Here is a 19,737-nt window from a genome sequence, read left to right as displayed (position 1 = left end):
CCCACAGCACAGATCGTAATTGAGCCAGGGCGACCAGACTTCCCCCCTTTTTTCCCCACTAGGGGGATGTCCTGCAGGGGGGGTCTGATCACCGCCGGCTATTATGGTTCAGCGGGGGGGCTCCTCAAAGCCCCCCTCCGCAGCGATTTCCGCCCTCCCTCTACTTCCCTACCTCTCCCGTGGCTTGTGGGCTGCGCAGGACGGATATCCGTCCTGCGCCGTGTAGTATAGGCTTCAGCCTATCAGAATGCGGCGATCCCCGGCCAATCAGAGGCCGGGGATCGCCGATCTCCTTTACGGCGCTGCTGCGCAGCAGCGCCGTATGATGTAAACAGCGGGGATTTCTTCCCCGCGTGTTTACATTACGCGTGCGAGCCGCGATCGGCGGCTCGCACACTGTTCACGGAGACACCCTCCGTGAACTAGCATGGAAAGGCCGCTCGATCGAGCGGCCGTTTCCATGGGAAACCACTAACGACTCGCCGACGCCTATCGCCGTTAGGCGGTCGTTAAGTGGTTAAAAAAAGGAGGATCCTATTCAAGATCGGCCTACTGACACATAAATCACTACATAATTAGGGCCCTGGATACATGAAGGTAATGTTGCAGCTGCATGTCAATCCCTGCAATCTCAGATCCACAGGTTCTAATAATCTAGTCATAGCAAGAGTACACCTGAAAACTTTTGGTCCCAGAGCCTTCTGTCATGCCACTCCTACATTATGGAACTCCTTCCCTCTGCAGATCAGGACAGCTCCATCTCTACGTAGAGGGCGCACTTCTCCTGTGTAGACTAGAGCCGACTGACATAAGTAATGGTGTCAAGAACCGGCCCGCGGCACGCCTGCGTATACGGTTCCCGACTGCGGGTTTGACCAGATTAAGCGGGGAACAGCCTTATTTAAGCTACAAACAAGGCTGGAACCCCTCAAAACACCTCTCACTGCCACCACTAGCATTGCTAGACACTTCCACTCTGCTGTCGAGTCCTCAGCGCGCACTCCGCGTTTTCGTATTTGGGTCAGCTTTGCGCTTAGGCCAAATACGGGAACGCCACGCACCCACACACACACACAGTTGCAATCTTACACTGTCGTGAAGCAAAGACCCACTAACAGTCGTTCCGAACGATACTGTTAGCTACTCGCACTGGCGTTGTTCGTACGTTGGGTCAGCTGCGCGCTTAGGCCAACGTATGACAAACGCCCCCACACACAATGCAATTACAATTTCCTACGGTAGTGTTGCTCAAGCGTACAATTAGGCATGAACTTATACACGGTTACACTTCAGTCTCTTCTAGGCTATGAGTGTTAGTTTAGTACGGCAGAAGTCAAACTTATTAAATAATAATTTAATATTTCAGAAAAAACATAAAACAGTGCAGAACTGAATATATACAAAAAGATTACAAAAAAAACAAAGTAAAAATAGTTACAAGATAAAATGTACAAAGATAACACACAAAGCGATTTTGCTTACCAAAATAAACGGGAAATAAACGTACCAGCGTATCGATCTGGTGTTGTTGCGGGCGGTACGCACTTCTGGTCAGGAACCAGGTTAGTTCTAGCCGTGTGAGCTACCTCCAAGAACTACAAGTTGTGGCTATCCTAGCTGCGGTTTTATACTATGAAATACGCCTGGAGGCTGTAAGCCTGTGTGGACGGGGGGAAGCTAGATTTAATAACATCCTCAGACATAATTTGATTTCCCAGAGATCTGACATCCACATGTGAACAGTGTCCTATACAACAAAAGACTTTGTTAACCTCCCATCTCCCCAGGTTACAGGTGACAATTGATTAAGGCTTTCACATTGCAGCAGGATGTCCTGTGTGATCTGCTTCAAAGCAACTGTCTGATTAAGTGTTTCCTAATTACCTGTTTTCTGGCTGTCCAGAGGAACTGTATGCTAATGTCCCAGCCCCCTGCTTCCAGAGATATTCAATTTCCACAGGTAAAAAATGGTATCAAAAGGACTTCACCCATTTCTAATAGCCTGGCATGTACATTTCAGAGGTTCCTGTGTTAGTCTCCAGACACTGGTCCTCTGGCTTAGTGTATTGAGACAATGGGCCATCTCCTGAGTTCAAACAGCCAGGCAGATAATCCCATTAGCACTCTCAGAGGAACTGCATACAGACTCAAAGCACCTCATGGTCAAGACAATCACCCATTTCCTGGCCCCAAGCAACTCAAGGTAACAGCTCCCTTCTGGCAGACTTACACGGAACACAGGCAGAAAAATGAAAGAATATATTCCTTTATTCCTAACATCATCAGCACCCCAATATCTCTCCACACCTCCGCCGTTAACTTGGTGCAAGGCAGACGATCTTCCCAGATCATCCTGCCAGCACCTACACTGTTGGTTCTGCTTGACGGGACAGCCCGTCCGCATTCCCATGATTGCTCCCCTTCCAGATGGCGCTGGCAGGTGAATCTAACGCATCATCCTGCCAAAGCCTACATTGACGGCCTGGCCGGGTGGGGAAACCCTTTAGCATCCTCAGGAGGGTTCCCCACCTGTCAGTTAGCTCCAAGCTACACGACTGGAAAGCTAGGTCAGGTTGCTGCAATGTGTCGTTGCCCTTGGCAACCTGACGTAACCAACCAGGGGAATGTGGGTCAGTGGCGACCGTGAATTCGCAACCATAGAGACTGTGCTGCAACTGGGGAAGGGTTCCAACCGTCGCTACACGCACTCTCTCTATAGTGGCAGGAGCTATCTCTCGGTCCCTTTGGGGAACGAGTATCTGCCGGTCTGCCTCCTCCACTTCGGACAGCTCCGAGGGAATAACTTCCCAGAACCCTCTCAACCTGCCCCTCCCAGCTGGTGACCTGCTGGCTAGCCCCCTGAGCTCTTCCAGGCTGCTGTCAAATCGAACAGCCCCAGAGAGCTCAGTGCTGCCTGTCACACATTCTAGGAAGGCTGCAGACGGAGAGGCTCCTGGGCCATCCGGGCCAGGTTCCGAATTGGATGTGGCTGACCCAGCAACATTTGCCACTTCGGTGGACAGTCCCTCTGCTGTAGACCCGCTAGCACTGCGGGTTACCACTGCAGCTGAGGGAGTGCCCACCTTACACACATCATAAATCACGTCACATTTTGTCTTAAAACCATCTGAAGGGGAAAGATCTGGCCTGGTGCCGTCTGCCCCTTCAGTGGACAGTCCATCTGCTGCAGCCCAGCGAGCGCCGCTGGTTACTCCGGCAGCTGACGGAGTGTCCACATGACACACAGCATTATGTAGCACAACACATATGCCATCAGCATTATCATCCCTACATATATTGTCATTTGGGACATCACATAAAACCTCCACATTATCTGTATCATTACACACATTGCTACTCAGCACTTCACAATTATCATCAACAGTTCCTGCATCGATCGCCTCGATAGTCCGTGCGTCATAAATGACATCATCAGTTTCTGCATTCTCTGTGTCAACAGGTCCCACTCCAGGCCTAGGCACTGGAGACTCACTAGGGCTGGCTCCTAGTACACAGTCCATAGCCCCTGGGGCCTCTCCAGCACTCCCCACTTGCACAGCATTATCAAACAGTACCTTGCAAGAGTCCAGAACTTCTGCTGGGGATGCAGGCTCCACAGGGTTTGGAGTAGGCTCATACCGGGCCACTAACCGTCCCAGGTCAGTACCCAGCAAAACGTTGGTGGGGATTTTGTCAGTTACCCCAACTTCTTTCAGTCCGCTGCCGGCCCCCCAATTCAGGTGGACCAAGGCGGTGGGTATGGCTGGGGTGACACCCCCAATTCCTCTGACAGCAATCATTTTCCCAGGTATGTACTGCTCCGGGTTCACAAGCTGGGGATGTATGAGAGTCACTTCTGCTCCAGTGTCTCTCAGCCCAGTGGCAACTGTACCCCCAACCGTGACAAGCTGCAGATTCTCTGCATAGCCAGTAGCATTCCTGGTAGCACACAAAGCCGTTGGGACTTCACTGGGGTTTGAGGCCTCACTGGATTTTGGGGCCTCCCTCTTCCTCTCTGGGCAAGTCGTGCGGATATGACCCACCCTGTCACATACAAAGCATTTCCGAGTGTCAGGTTGCTTGAATCCAGGAGACAGCGGTGCTTGCCTCCTCTGGGTGCTGGGTGAAACCGGTTTAGCCATCTGTTCTCCTCTCCAGCTGGGTGTAGTAGTCCTCCGGGACTCAGGTGCTCTATGGGCGGTGTAGGCATCGGCCATTTCCGCAGCCTCATCCACTGTCTTTGGTTCTCGATCCAGCACAAACAGCCGGACCTCAACAGGACAGGTGTGTAGGAACTGGTCTTTTATCATCAGCTCCTTCAGGGCATCCAAGGTTTCAACTGACAGTCCTTTTAGCCACTGCTGGAAGGCAGTGCGCAGGTTGCACGCGTGATCCAGGTAACTGTCATTAGGACCTCGCTGCACTGTCCTGAAACGTTTTCGATACACCTCTGGCGTGAGGTGGTATCGTGCAATGATGGCTTTCTTAATTGCCTCAAAGTCTGTTTCTTCCTCCTGGGGGAGACTCACAAACGCCTCCAGGGCCTTGCCTCTCAGCCCTGGGGTGAGGTATCTTGCCCACTGCTCACGGGGCACCCCATACTGCCGACAAGTCCTTTCAAACCCCTGTAGGAAAGTGTCTATGTCAGAGTCCTTGTCCATAGCGGGGAACTTATCCAGGGGGATTCTGTGGACTCGCTCACCTTCGCGTTCTGCGGGTCCAGCAGACCGGTTCTGCTGCTGAAGTTTAGCCAGCTCCAGCTGGTGTTGCCGTTCAGCTCTTCCCTCCTCTGCCCGGAGTCTGTCCCTCTCGGCCTGGAGTCGCTGGGCAGCTTGTTCCCTCTCTGCTTGCCGATGTTCCAGAATCAGCTTTAGGCGCAGTTCGGGCTCAGCCGAACCTAGTAGCTGTAGGTCGGCTTCCAGAGATGTCATCTCCGTGTTAGGTGGATCATCCAGGACATCGTCTCCACTCGCATCCTGTGGCGGGAGCGATTCCTCCTCTGGCGTGTCGTGAGCTGCATCTGCTGACGTTGAAGCACGGGCTCGTTCTGCCTCATCATGCTCCTCGAGCGCACGAACTAACTGCTCCTTAGTCTGGCCGCTCACCGTCTCGATGCCTTTGTGCTCACACAGGTTGAGTAGTATCTCTTTGTTTTGCCTTGCATAGCTGGATGCTTTCTGAGCCATCGTGTTGCACAAAATAAAAAGAAAAAAAAAGGGGGGGAGGGAAAGCAAACACCAAGTGTGTATCTTTGAACAAAAAAAAAAAACGTATATATATTCTGCACTGAGTAGACTTCTGTAGGCTAGTTGCTTCTAGCAAGCTTCCAGCCTTTAGTACTCAGAATAGCGAGCTAAACTGCGTACTAATGTACTAAACGATGCCACCACTGCCAGCCAATTATGTCAAGAACCGGCCCGCGGCACGCCTGCGTATACGGTTCCCGACTGCGGGTTTGACCAGATTAAGCGGGGAACAGCCTTATTTAAGCTACAAACAAGGCTGGAACCCCTCAAAACACCTCTCACTGCCACCACTAGCGTTGCTAGACACTTCCACTCTGCTGTCGAGTCCTCAGCGCGCACTCTGCGTTTTCGTATTTGGGTCAGCTTTGCGCTTAGGCCAAATACGGGAACGCCACGCACCCACACACACACACAGTTGCAATCTTACACTGTCGTGAAGCAAAGACCCACTAACAGTCGTTCCGAACGATACTGTTAGCTACTCGCACTGGCGTTGTTCGTACGTTGGGTCAGCTGCGCGCTTAGGCCAACGTATGACAAACGCCCCCACACACAATGCAATTACAATTTCCTACGGTAGTGTTGCTCAAGCGTACAATTAGGCATGAACTTATACACGGTTACACTTCAGTCTCTTCTAGGCTATGAGTGTTAGTTTAGTACGGCAGAAGTCAAACTTATTAAATAATAATTTAATATTTCAGAAAAAACATAAAACAGTGCAGAACTGAATATATACAAAAAGATTACAAAAAAACAAAGTAAAAATAGTTACAAGATAAAATGTACAAAGATAACACACAAAGCGATTTTGCTTACCAAAATAAACGGGAAATAAACGTACCAGCGTATCGATCTGGTGTTGTTGCGGGCGGTACGCACTTCTGGTCAGGAACCAGGTTAGTTCTAGCCGTGTGAGCTACCTCCAAGAACTACAAGTTGTGGCTATCCTAGCTGCGGTTTTATACTATGAAATACGCCTGGAGGCTGTAAGCCTGTGTGGACGGGGGGAAGCTAGATTTAATAACATCCTCAGACATAATTTGATTTCCCAGAGATCTGACATCCACATGTGAACAGTGTCCTATACAACAAAAGACTTTGTTAACCTCCCATCTCCCCAGGTTACAGGTGACAATTGATTAAGGCTTTCACATTGCAGCAGGATGTCCTGTGTGATCTGCTTCAAAGCAACTGTCTGATTAAGTGTTTCCTAATTACCTGTTTTCTGGCTGTCCAGAGGAACTGTATGCTAATGTCCCAGCCCCCTGCTTCCAGAGATATTCAATTTCCACAGGTAAAAAATGGTATCAAAAGGACTTCACCCATTTCTAATAGCCTGTCATGTACATTTCAGAGGTTCCTGTGTTAGTCTCCAGACACTGGTCCTCTGGCTTAGTGTATTGAGACAATGGGCCATCTCCTGAGTTCAAACAGCCAGGCAGATAATCCCATTAGCACTCTCAGAGGAACTGCATACAGACTCAAAGCACCTCATGGTCAAGACAATCACCCATTTCCTGGCCCCAAGCAACTCAAGGTAACAGCTCCCTTCTGGCAGACTTACACGGAACACAGGCAGAAAAATGAAAGAATATATTCCTTTATTCCTAACATCATCAGCACCCCAATATCTCTCCACAAATGGGACCAGGTTTCAGAAGCTGCGGGAAGCGGAGGACGGTGGGGTGGGAGCGATTCAAGCGGATGGGGCTGGAGGAAGCCCCAGTTATATATAAATCTTTTTCCTTTTGTCAGCTCTGGTACACTTTAAAGTAGGGGCTGCCTGACACTTAAAGTGTACCAGAGACTAAATATTATAAAAGATTTATACATACCTGGGGCTTCCTTCAGCCCCCTCTATCCTGATCGCTCCCACGCCGCTGTCCTCCGCCTTCTGGATCATCGGTAAATAAGTCCTGTAGGTTTGGGCAGTTAGTGCATGTGCAGTGCGGCTGCGCGCACCCCCATCTCTGTGCAGTAGTACTCGCCAAACTTACAAGACTTTTACTGAGAGGGCAGAGGACCGTGACGTGGGAGCAATAAGGCCAGAGGGGTGTGTGTGTGTGTGGTGTGGTGTGTGTGTGTCCCCGGATTGTCTCAGGTCCTAGAAATGTCCCCTGCTGTAGAGGAAGCAATTCTCCTATCATTCTGGGTTTCAGTGGGGTAGAGATGGTTGCATGGGGTGTGTGTGTGTGTGTGGGGGGGGGGGGGAGACAGGGCAGGCAAGGAACCCCTGCAGTGATAGGTTCCTGGCCTCCTCCCTCCGCTTTCCATACAGAGGGACCAGCATGCTTGTTCAGGCTACGCAGCATTTTCATATGGTATTCGAGCCATAATGGTTGAGGAATCATGCTTTGCACTTGAGACAATGGTCTGAGTCTTAGCCAGGATTATATCTCTTTTTTTTGGCAGGAGCTGTACTGGGTAGTGTAGTCCTACTAGATTCCAATCAATGGGAGTAAAGGTCCAATCCTCCACATAGAGTAACTATTTCACCAAGTAATTCGTTTGACTTTTCACAATTTTCCTTTACTTTGTATTCAGCACAAAGGAATATTTGAGCAGTGAAAACCTTTCATGCATGCAATAAAACACAGAACAAATAAACTTTAAGCCTCATTTCGAAGAGCCGGACTTGACGTATCATGTTGTATTTTGCCTCGTTAATGCGTTCTGTGAGTCATAAACTCCGAGGCATCAGTTAATGCATTCAGTTTGCTTTGCACAATCCTTCTTCAAAGCTCTCCATAGATACTGAAGATTTCTGCTTGCATACAGAACAATGGAAGGTGACGATTATTTGACACAATATAGAACGTAATGAAGAGGGCGCAGAGGCTGGAAAGTTTCCATTTAAGCAGTTAACTCATTAGCTGCTGTCTGTACCAAGTTCTGTTCATCAGATTGGGTGGATGTCACCCAGCAGATGAGCATTAACCACTGTGTCACCATTACAATTGATTGGACTGGAAAATCTCTGATCTATCCTGTTGTAGGTTACAGAGAACCTGAGGTGGGTGACATATGGAAGCTGACATTATTTTCTTTTAGCTGTCCACCTGATCCACTGCCTCTAATACTTTTAGCCTAAAAGTTCCCATATATCTAATGATGATATGGAGATCGACCAAGAGACAAATCTCTCTCTGATTGAATCTGATTAAAGAGAAAACGGTCGGCTGCCTACAAACTGCATGCCAATTCCCAATCGATTTCAATCTGAAATGTCTCGGGAATTGGCCAAGTCCGCCGCCTCGCTGCTGCCCTTTACTGTATAAATGTGCCCCCCCGTGTAAGCATTTATGCATTACCTGTCCTATGTCGCCCATCCATCTTCATAATCCAGATCCTCCATTAGCGCTATACACGCAGCCGGCGTATAGCATGTGTGGCACGTGTATGACGTTACACATGCGGCACTTGCTATACGCCGGAAGCGTGTATATCGCTAGTGGAGGAGAGGCATTCCAAGACAGATGGGTACTCCGCGGTGGGTGACATAGGACAGGTAATGTATAAATGCACACACGGGGGGCACATTTAAACACTAAAGGATACAGCACCAGAGGTTTCGTCGCTTGTCCCAATATTGTTTGATGTTACCACCACGCAATGGCATCTCATTGATGCCAGTGATCAATGATCATTGGCATCAATGAGATGCTGGTGATCAGAAATAAAATTAAAGTGAAAGCACACACGCTAAACATCCTGTGTACTGTTCACAGCTTTTCTCATTACTTAAAGAGAGGAAATAATAATAAATAACAAAACATTGAAATTATGGACTGCCAGGCAACTGGTAATATTTAAAAGGAAACAAATATGGCAGCCTCAATATCCCTCGCGCTTCAGTTTTCCTTTAAAGATTTCCATGGTCACATACAACTGTCTTTTTTACATTTGTCCCATTGGTGTCCTTCACATGAACCTGTTTCTTGTAACCTTTTATGACAATGACCCTGGTAAGAGGTTCAACAATTTTGCTTAGCGTGCACTCGCTATGACTCTTTATACAAACAGTGCAATAATCTGCAGAATTAGCATTAACCTTCTGATGAATGTGTGTTTTTATCAGTCTAGACAAAGCTTCCCGCCTGGTGTGGGTCAAAGAGTCAGTCATTTCTTCTGCAGACACGGAGATATATACCTGACAAACATCATAACTGTCACTGTCATCAGCACATCCTGACATTTAAAGAAAATCTGAACTGAACATTAAAAGTCAAAATAAACATACACAAGTCATACTTGCCTCCTGTGTAGTGTTGGGCGAACACCTAGATGTTCGGGTTCGCAAACGTTCGCCGAACATCGCCGCGATGTTCGCGCCGAACTCCGAACATACTGGAAGTCAATGGGGACCTGAACTTTCGTGCTTTGTAAAGCTTCCTTACATGCTACATACCCCAACTTTGCAGGGTATGTGCACCTTGGGAGTGGGTACAAGAGGAAAAAAAATATTTGAAAAAGAGCTTATAGTTTTTGAGAAAATTGATTGTAAAGTTTCAAAGGAAAAACTGTCTTTTAAATGTGGAAAATGTCATGTTTCTTTGCACAGGTAACATGCTTTTTGTCGCCATGCAGTCATAAATGTAATACAGAGAAGAGGTTCCAGGAAAAGGGACCGGTAATGCTAACCCAGCACCAGCAGCAGCACACGTGATGGAACAGGAGGAGGAGGCGCAGGAGGAGAAGGCCACGCTTTTTGAGACACAACAACCCAGGCCTTGCATGAGGACAAGAAGCGTGCGGATAGCATGCTTTTTACCGCCATGCAGTCATAAATGTAATAAAGATGAGAGGTTCCATAAACAGGGACCGGCAACGCTAACCCAGCAGCAGCAGCACACGTAATGGAACAGGAGGAGGCGCAGGAGGAGAAGGCCACGCTTTGAGACACAACAACCCAGGCCTTGCCTGAGGACAAGAAGCGTGCGGATAGCATGCTTTGTACCGCCATGCAGTCATAAATGTAATAAAGATAAGAGGTTCAATAAACAGGGACCGGGCGGCAACGCTAACCCAGCAGCAGCAGACGTGATGGAACAGGAGGAGGCGCAGGAGGAGAAGGCCACGCTTTCAGGCGCAACTCAGGCCTTGCATGAGGACAAAAAAATGCGTGCGCAAAGCAATGCAAGGAGTAGTTTTCAGGACACAATGGGCTATTCGGAGGAGCTATTCCCACCCCCACAATCTTCTACCTGTGACAGGTCAATGGAACATCCACAAATTTTGTGCCCGGATTCACAACCTTTTTCTGTGGAAAATGCACCTCGCACTGAAATGCAAGGCGAGGCCGAGGATGAACATGACGTCAACAACTCAACATGACGCAAAATGGGGGCGGAACAGAAAGCTGCTTTCAATGTTTTGAAGGCCTTAATTGCCTCCGGTGGCCAGTTAGATGCATCATTCATCACACCCAAATCCCAGAGCAATGTGTGCAGGAATTTGAATCGCAGGAGGTGTACCAAGATCATCTGGACAAGTGACCAAGTGACAAAGTGAAAAGTGACAAAGTGACCAGTGACAGTGACAAAGTGACAAAGTGACCAGTGACAAAATGACAAAGTGACAAAGTGACCAGTGACAAAGTGACAAGTGAGAGGTTGTTCTGGGGAGCTCTACTCCACTGCACTGCACACAGTCACATATGAGGAGAGGTCTCGTCGGGACTGCTGATCCTCCTCAGCTTGCTCAAAGCCTTGAGGGTTCCTGAAGATCCTCTGCTTGGAGTTCGCCGGGTTTCAGCTTGGTGTCGGGGTCGACGGCGTCCTCCTCACTCCAACGTGGCAGATCTTCTGTTGAAGGAAAAAAAAAAAACATTTTTTAAAGTCCAGTACCGCTTCTGAAGGACTCACCAAGAGATGCAGGAGCGCTTCAATCTAGCGCACCATCGCTCGCTGGGTGATGTCCCTCCCTACGCGCTGGAATTCTACGCTGCACATGCTAGCACGCTTTTGCGCAGTGCCGAGGCGCATTCCAGCAGCTAGCTACCAAGCTTCTGTGGATCTGATTGGGCCACCATGTTGGATCTCTGCCAAGTCCTCCAAAATTTTGAGCAATCCACGTTGCTTGTGACTGAGCAGTGACAACTCTACAGTCAGCATTACAATACCACTGCTGTGTTTACTGAAGAAATCAATGTTGAAGATGGAAACCGCTGGCATGATGCAAGTGGGGGAATCTGAAGATGAAAACGATCAGCGTGATGATACCAACATCAGGCAACCTGCCTCAGGAAACGCTGGTCCCAGCTATGACAAAGAACAGGACGAGGAACAGCTGGAGTTGGAGCAGGAATTGGATGCCCCCACTGCCGAGGGACAGAGCGGTGCACGTTGGACTTCCACAATTTAGCGGGAATGGACAGCAGAAGAGGAATAAAGTGATGCTGGTGAGTGGTGACGAATATGGTGCATCACAACAATCACAACGCTCACAAGAACATGAAGACAGAGGAGTCTGGCAGGATTCTCTGGCACACATGGCTCAATTCATGCTAGACTGCATTGAACGCGGCCCGCGCATTATTCACTATTCATTATTATTCATTATTCTGGACAACACCAATTACTGGGTTTATACCCAGTTTATACAAACACAATGTTAAAAAACTGATTGAAGAAAGTGTCAGACACGTCAAAAATGGAACAATTCCAGCAGGCCCTTGAGGATGGAGACTTTAGAGAGGAGATTGACACATCCTCCTCCTTCTCTAGCCAGTTGTACGCCAACAGACTGACTTCAGCAAACCCAGGAGGACCAGGAGGGCAGCAAAGAACACAAGCTGCTGCTAGTGCCCAAAAGGGAATGGTATTGGCAGTGTCCTTGGAGTGGGAACATTTTCTGACACCCATGCAGCAGCCCACAGAACAGCAATCGGGCAGTTCCACGTCCTCCAACACCAATCGCCTGTAGAAGATGGTCAAGGACTACATGTCAGATGGCGTAGCTGTGTTGAACAATCCATCTGCAGACAGACGGTGAGTGTGACAGCACAGAAGGACCATGGCAACTCACTCATAGTACCACAGTTTGATAGTGCTGCCCAAAAAATGATATGGATCCGTGGACCCGGGCAGTACTGGGAAGTGGGAACGCAGATTTTAGTACCTAAACACACGATACAACATGTTTTCCGGCGTCGGACTCTGAGGCACATACAGATGGTCCCGATCATCATCCTCATCATACAACTCTTCTCCTGAGTCTGACCCACCCACCACCTCTGCCACCCCAACATCCCCAGACACAGACCCCTCATCGTCCTCAACATTAACTTGGGATGCTGGCCTGAGCCCGACCTCCTCCTCCACATCAAGCCCCATCATCTCCTCAATGGCAGCCCTCAATAATCGCTCTGGCGCCGGACCGATGGACACAACGTTCTCCTCCGGGGAGGGCTGCTGCTGACCACTGGCTGCTGGGGTGGATGTTATAGCTTGCGTGGGGCGTTGGCTGTTGCTGTTGTTGGGAGTGCTGCTCACAGCGGAGGTCTCTGAGGAACTCATGGTGAGCTCATATAGTGGTTGACGTTGAGTGGAGTATTACTGATCCCAGCAATATACACACTGACTGGCAGAGTACGCAATGCTATATAGTGGTTGACGGTGAGTGAAGTACTACAGATCCCAGCAATATACACAGTGACTGGCAGTACAATGGTATGGGTGGGTGAGCAGAGTACTACAGATCCCAGCAATGCTATATAGTAATGGGGTGACTGAGTGAGCGGCAGTGTACTACTGTTCCCAGCAGACACAGAGTGGCAGTAAACACAATGCGATATAGTGTGGCTGAGCGAGCGGTGTACTACTGTTCCCAGCAGACACAGAGTGGCAGTAAACACAATGCTATATAGTGTGGCTGAGCAAGGTACACAGAGTGGCAGTAAACACAATGCTATATAGTGTGGCTGAGCGAGGTACACAGAGTGGCAGTAAACAGAATGCTATATAGTGTGGCTGAGCGAGCGGTGTACTACTATTCCCAGCAGACACAGAGTGGCAGTAAACAGAATGCTATATAGTGTGGCTGAGCGAGGTAGACAGAGTGGCAGTAAACAGAATGGTATATAGTGTGGCTGAGCGAGCGGTGTACTACTATTCCCAGCAGACACAGAGTGGCAGTAAACAGAATGCTATATAGTGTGGCTGAGCGAGGTACACAGAGTGGCAGTAAACACAATGCTATATAGTGTGGCTGAGCGAGCGGTGTACTACTATTCCCAGCAGACACAGAGTGGCAGTAAACAGAATGCTATATAGTGTGGCTGAGCGAGGTACACAGAGTGGCAGTAAACACAATGCTATATAGTGTGGTTGAGCGAGCAGTGTACTACTATTCCCAGCAGACACAGAGTGGCAGTAAACAGAATGCTATATAGTGTGGCTGAGCGAGGTACACAGAGTGGCAGTAAACAGAATGCTATATAGTGTGGCTGAGCGAGCGGTGTACTACTATTCCCAGCAGACACAGAGTGGCAGTAAACAGAATGCTATATAGTGTGGCTGAGCGAGGTACACAGAGTGGCAGTAAACACAATGCTATATAGTGTGGCTGAGCGAGCGGTGTACTACTATTCCCAGCAGACACAGAGTGGCAGTAAACAGAATGCTATATAGTGTGGCTGAGCGAGGTACACAGAGTGGCAGTAAACACAATGCTATATAGTGTGGCTGAGCGAGCGGTGTACTACTATTCCTAGCAGACACAGAGTGGCAGTAAACAAAATGCTATATAGTGTGGCTGAGCGAGGTACACAGAGTGGCAGTAAACACAATGCTATATAGTGTGGCTGAACGAGCGGTGTACTACTATTCCCAGCAGACACAGAGTGGCAGTAAACAGAATGCTATATAGTGTGGCTGAGCGAGGTACACAGAGTGGCAGTAAACAGAATGGTATATAGTGTGGCTGAGCGAGCGGTGTACTACTATTCCCAGCAGACACAGAGTGGCAGTAAACAGAATGCTATATAGTGTGGCTGAGCGAGGTACACAGAGTGGCAGTAAACACAATGCTATATAGTGTGGCTGAGCGAGCGGTGTACTACTATTCCCAGCAGACACAGAGTGGCAGTAAACACAATGCTATATAGTGTGGCTGAGCGAGCGGTGTACTACTATTCCCAGCAGACACAGAGTGGCAGTAAACAGAATGCTATATAGTGTGGCTGAGCGAGGTACACAGAGTGGCAGTAAACACAATGCTATATAGTGTGGTTGAGCGAGCAGTGTACTACTATTCCCAGCAGACACAGAGTGGCAGTAAACAGAATGCTATATAGTGTGGCTGAGCGAGGTACACAGAGTGGCAGTAAACAGAATGCTATATAGTGTGGCTGAGCGAGCGGTGTACTACTATTCCCAGCAGACACAGAGTGGCAGTAAACAGAATGCTATATAGTGTGGCTGAGCGAGGTACACAGAGTGGCAGTAAACACAATGCTATATAGTGTGGCTGAGCGAGCGGTGTACTACTATTCCCAGCAGACACAGAGTGGCAGTAAACAGAATGCTATATAGTGTGGCTGAGCGAGGTACACAGAGTGGCAGTAAACACAATGCTATATAGTGTGGCTGAGCGAGCGGTGTACTACTATTCCTAGCAGACACAGAGTGGCAGTAAACAAAATGCTATATAGTGTGGCTGAGCGAGGTACACAGAGTGGCAGTAAACACAATGCTATATAGTGTGGCTGAACGAGCGGTGTACTACTATTCCCAGCAGACACAGAGTGGCAGTAAACAGAATGCTATATAGTGTGGCTGAGCGAGGTACACAGAGTGGCAGTAAACAGAATGGTATATAGTGTGGCTGAGCGAGCGGTGTACTACTATTCCCAGCAGACACAGAGTGGCAGTAAACAGAATGCTATATAGTGTGGCTGAGCGAGGTACACAGAGTGGCAGTAAACACAATGCTATATAGTGTGGCTGAGCGAGCGGTGTACTACTATTCCCAGCAGACACAGAGTGGCAGTAAACAGAATGCTATATAGTGTGGCTGAGCGAGGTACACAGAGTGGCAGTAAACACAATGCTATATAGTGTGGCTGAGCGAGCGGTGTACTACTATTCCTAGCAGACACAGAGTGGCAGTAAACAAAATGCTATATAGTGTGGCTGAGCGAGGTACACAGAGTGGCAGTAAACACAATGCTATATAGTGTGGCTGAACGAGCGGTGTACTACTATTCCCAGCAGCGACACAATGACTGGGGGGACCCTGGCTAGCGTGGCTGGAGCGTGAACTACCCTGCCTGCCTACCCAAAGCTAAACCCACAGACAAATGGCGGAGATATGACGTGGTTCGGGTATTTATTTACCCGAACCACGTGACAGTTCGGCCAATCAGAGCGCATTCGGGTCCGAACCATGTGACCCGTTCGGCCAATCACAGCGCTAGCCGAACGTTCGGCCATGCGCTCTTAGTTCGGCCATGTGGCCGAACTCGAACATCACCCGAACAGGGTGATGTTCTGCAGAACCCGAACAGTGGCGAACACTGTTCGCCCAACACTACTCCTGTGTAGTCTACTCATCAATCTATATTTCCTCTCCTGCATCCTGTTTGTACACTGTGATCAATGGAATTCTCCGTCCTCCATTTTGAAAATGGCTATTACCCCATAACAGCTTCCTGATCAGCACACTGTTAAACTGTAATGCTAGGTACACACCATACAATTTTCTGTTAGATTCTTCTGTTAGATATACTTACAACATGGAAAAAAGCCATATGTCAGGTAAATCTTATGCTGGGTACACACGATGAGATTTCCCGTTCGATTCCCGGATCGATTCGATTAAATCAAACATGTTCGATTGGATTTCGATCGATTTTTTCATGATAGGTATGCAAAATCGACGGAAAAAACGATCGAAATCCAATCGAACATGTTTGATTTAATCGAATCGATCCGGGAATCGAACGGGAAATCTCATTGTGTGTACCCAGCATAAGAGAAAATCTAACAGAAAATTGTATGGTGTGTACCTAGCATAACATAGCCTGCTTGAGCCATAGGGAAACATCGACACATCAGTTCTCCTCTCAGCTGTAACTGACAGCAACTGATATATATCTGACAGCAACTGATATATTTCAGTTCTGACAAAATGTTGTCAGAACTGGAAGGGATAACTGTAAGAAGAAAATGGTGAGCTTCTGAGAGGAATTGATGGCAAGGTGACTATGTAATGTTCATTTGAAGTTACCTCACGTGTTTATTTTAATTTTACTCAGTACAGGTTCTCTTTAAGCACAGTGTGGCACGTAAATTTCACCTGCACACAGCAGCTTACACAGGTGAAAGATAGCCGTTACTGATATTTTCTATGTGTGACTTTGAAAGTATTTCTTTCAGCTCTATCGTTTGCCCTCAGTACAGTAGAAAGCAGTCCATGTCTGTCACTGGGCTTCATCATAAGAAGAGCACATTGTCATCTACAAAGCAGCCAATCAGCTTATTCCTTTCATGACAGTAGCAGAGTTGGATATATTCCCCCCAGACCAGCTTTCTTGTATACCCCTCCTCCATTGGCTGTACAGTCATACCTCCCAACATTTTGAGATGAGAAAGAGGGACACTTAAGCCACACCCCTGCCACACCCCTTACCACGCCCCATCACAACCCTAGTCACGCATACCGTAAGGATTCCATAAGAAAGAAATGTTATTTTATAATTCAAACCACACTGGTCCTCTCTATCCTGGTTCATTTTCCTTCAAATTAACAGTTTAAAATGTGTAATATATATCAATTTAAAGGATGGGAATAAGGTTTAGAGTCAATCAAACACATTTTTAGTAGATAAATATATATATTTACATAGAAAGAGGGACAAAGTCCTGAAAGAGGGACAAAGGAGGAGGAAAGAGGGACAGAGGGACAGGGCTCCCAAAGAGGGACTGTTCCTCCAAAAGAGGGACAGTTGGGAGGGAGCTATGTGTACAGTAACTTCATTTCTCCATGTGCAGCAGCATCCCTTCTGCATGCACATGCTTCCCAAACCATATGCAGTAGAGGTGTGCCCAGGGACAGGGAATTGCACCATCCTGCCCTCCCCAGGGACGGATTTCTGGAAAGGCCACAAGGGCCCGAGCCTTGGGTGGCTGAAGCCCTAGGGGCTGGCTGGAAATTAAAGAAGAGCAGGAAGAGAGGTTACTGCATAGATAGGAGGAAGCAGCAAATTGAAATTTGAGTTTGCAAAAGGGGAACAACACATAGAAGAAGGATTCTGCTGTCCAGGAGAGCTGAACATGAAAGACAGGGACGGCTGTGCATGGATGTTACATATTGATGAGGGAGCTGCACAAGGAATTGGGGGGCTGCTGCAAATGTTTAGGGAACCACCACAAGAAAGTTGGCTTAGGCCAGTGATTTATAAACTTGGCTCTCCAGCTGTTAATGAACTAAAAGTCCTACAATGCATTGCGGGAGTCTGACAGCCACAGTCATAATTCATAAAGGCAAAAGCATTGTGGGACTTGTAGTTGCTTAACAGCTGGAGAGCCAAGTTTGCATACCACTGGCTTAGGGGCACCAAAAGTATAAGTCTAGCCTTAGATTCCCCCTCCCCCCCCCCCCTCTTTTATTTTGGATCCATTACAAAATATATGGAGATGTGGCAAAAGCCTGTCCCTGCCCACACATCTAATCAGCAGCCCCCATTCATCTGCAGCATGCCCCCCCCCCACCCACCCCACCCCGTACAACACCAGTCCAAGGCTACAGTTTACATGACTTCTGCAGAAAATATACGAAGTTTAGAAGGAGCCACTGATCAGTTGTTACTGGTAGCAGTGGCTCAGACCTTTCCTTAAAGAGAACCTGAACTGAAAATAAGTAAAGTAAATAAAGTCTTACCTCCTGAGTAGTCTACGACTCAATCTCTTTCTCCTCTCCTGCGTCCCATTTGTCCACTGTGATCAATGGAATTCTCTGTCCTCTATTTCAAAAATGGCTATTACCCCTTAACAGCTTCCTGGTCAGCACACTATTAAACTGTAATATCACCCACTTGAGCCATAGGGAAACATGGACATTACCTTGCACATTCTGTTGTAACTGACAGCTGCTGATATATAACTGATAGCAACTGGTATATTTCAGTTTTGACAAAATATTGTCAGAGCTGGAAGGGATCACTGTAAGAAGAAAATGGCGAGCTTCTGAGAGGAACTGACAGTGAGGTTAGTATGTAATATTCATTTGAAGCTACGTCATGTGTTTATTTTAAATAATTTCCCTCGCTTCAGGTTCCCTTTAAGTCATTAAAGCACCACTACAGCAAATATATCAGTTAAAATCTGACAGAACCAACAGGCTTTGGACGAGTCCATCTCCTCCTGGGGGATTCTCAAGGTTTCCTTTGTTTTCAAAAGTGTTTCCTGAACAGCAGTTGCTAAATCTAACTGCCAAAATAGTGCACAAGCGAGTAAAAAGGCTGGCCGGTATCTTGCTATTTTGGCAGTTAGATATAGCAACTGTCGTTCAGGTAATGCTTTTGAAAACAAAGAAAACCCTTAGAATCCCCCAAGAAGAGATGGACTAGTCCAAAACCTGTCGGTTCTGTTAGATTTCATCTGATTACGGTTTTAACTATAGTGGTCCTTTAAGGTGCTCTGGGATCATCTGACATATTAGAAATGCCCCTTTTGCAATCTGTCTCTCCAGTGGGTCAGTTTGGGTCAATGAATTAAAAAATAATTACATTCTAATAGCACACGTGAAATGCGGTAGATTTTACTTAACGGAAATGCTGTTAGTTAGCTGGGGCACATCCACCTGCGCTCTGCATACGAGTTATATCACAGATGACAGCTCTTCGGGTTGTGTATTAAAATGGATATAATGCATATTGTTACACAAAAGGCACTTGGATAAGCATGATGATAAGTGGCCTTGGAAAACAAAGCAAATACATATATGTGGCAGGTCTGACGTTATCCTTTAGCTGCACTGGTATTTCAAGGCTGTTCTTACAGAACTGAATGACATATTGAGAACTTAGTTTTGAAGGACAATTCAAATGTATAAAAAAAAACCACCTGTAAAATATATGTGTGTTTTCTACTGAATTGCGCCTCTACCAATAAAGACCATCAAACAGAGCTTCCTGCTGGAGACCATAAATGTGACTATGCCTGTACTTCTGCAGCTTCTATCAGCTATGATACACAGGCATAGCAGTAGGGGATGCTAAGGTTCAAATTGCACCAGTCACTGCATTAGGGTGTACATACATCCAGTTTTGTTTGGCCAATCGCTGACCAAATTTTACCACCACCATGTGGTATGACGGTCAACATATTGACAATACTATGATCAAATCTCATACTATATCAAAGTGCTAAAATTGGCCACTCACTGGCCAATCAAAATTGGATGGGTGTACCAGGCTTTAGCTCTTTATTGGTACTATAGTGGTAATAGCCACCTCTATATTTGTTTTCAATATTGGTAATCATTA

The sequence above is a fragment of the Hyperolius riggenbachi genome, chromosome 10 (genome assembly GCF_040937935.1).
Source record: "Hyperolius riggenbachi isolate aHypRig1 chromosome 10, aHypRig1.pri, whole genome shotgun sequence".
Taxonomy (NCBI): Eukaryota; Metazoa; Chordata; class Amphibia; order Anura; family Hyperoliidae; genus Hyperolius; species Hyperolius riggenbachi.
Note: the sequence above shows the minus strand (reverse complement) of the source record.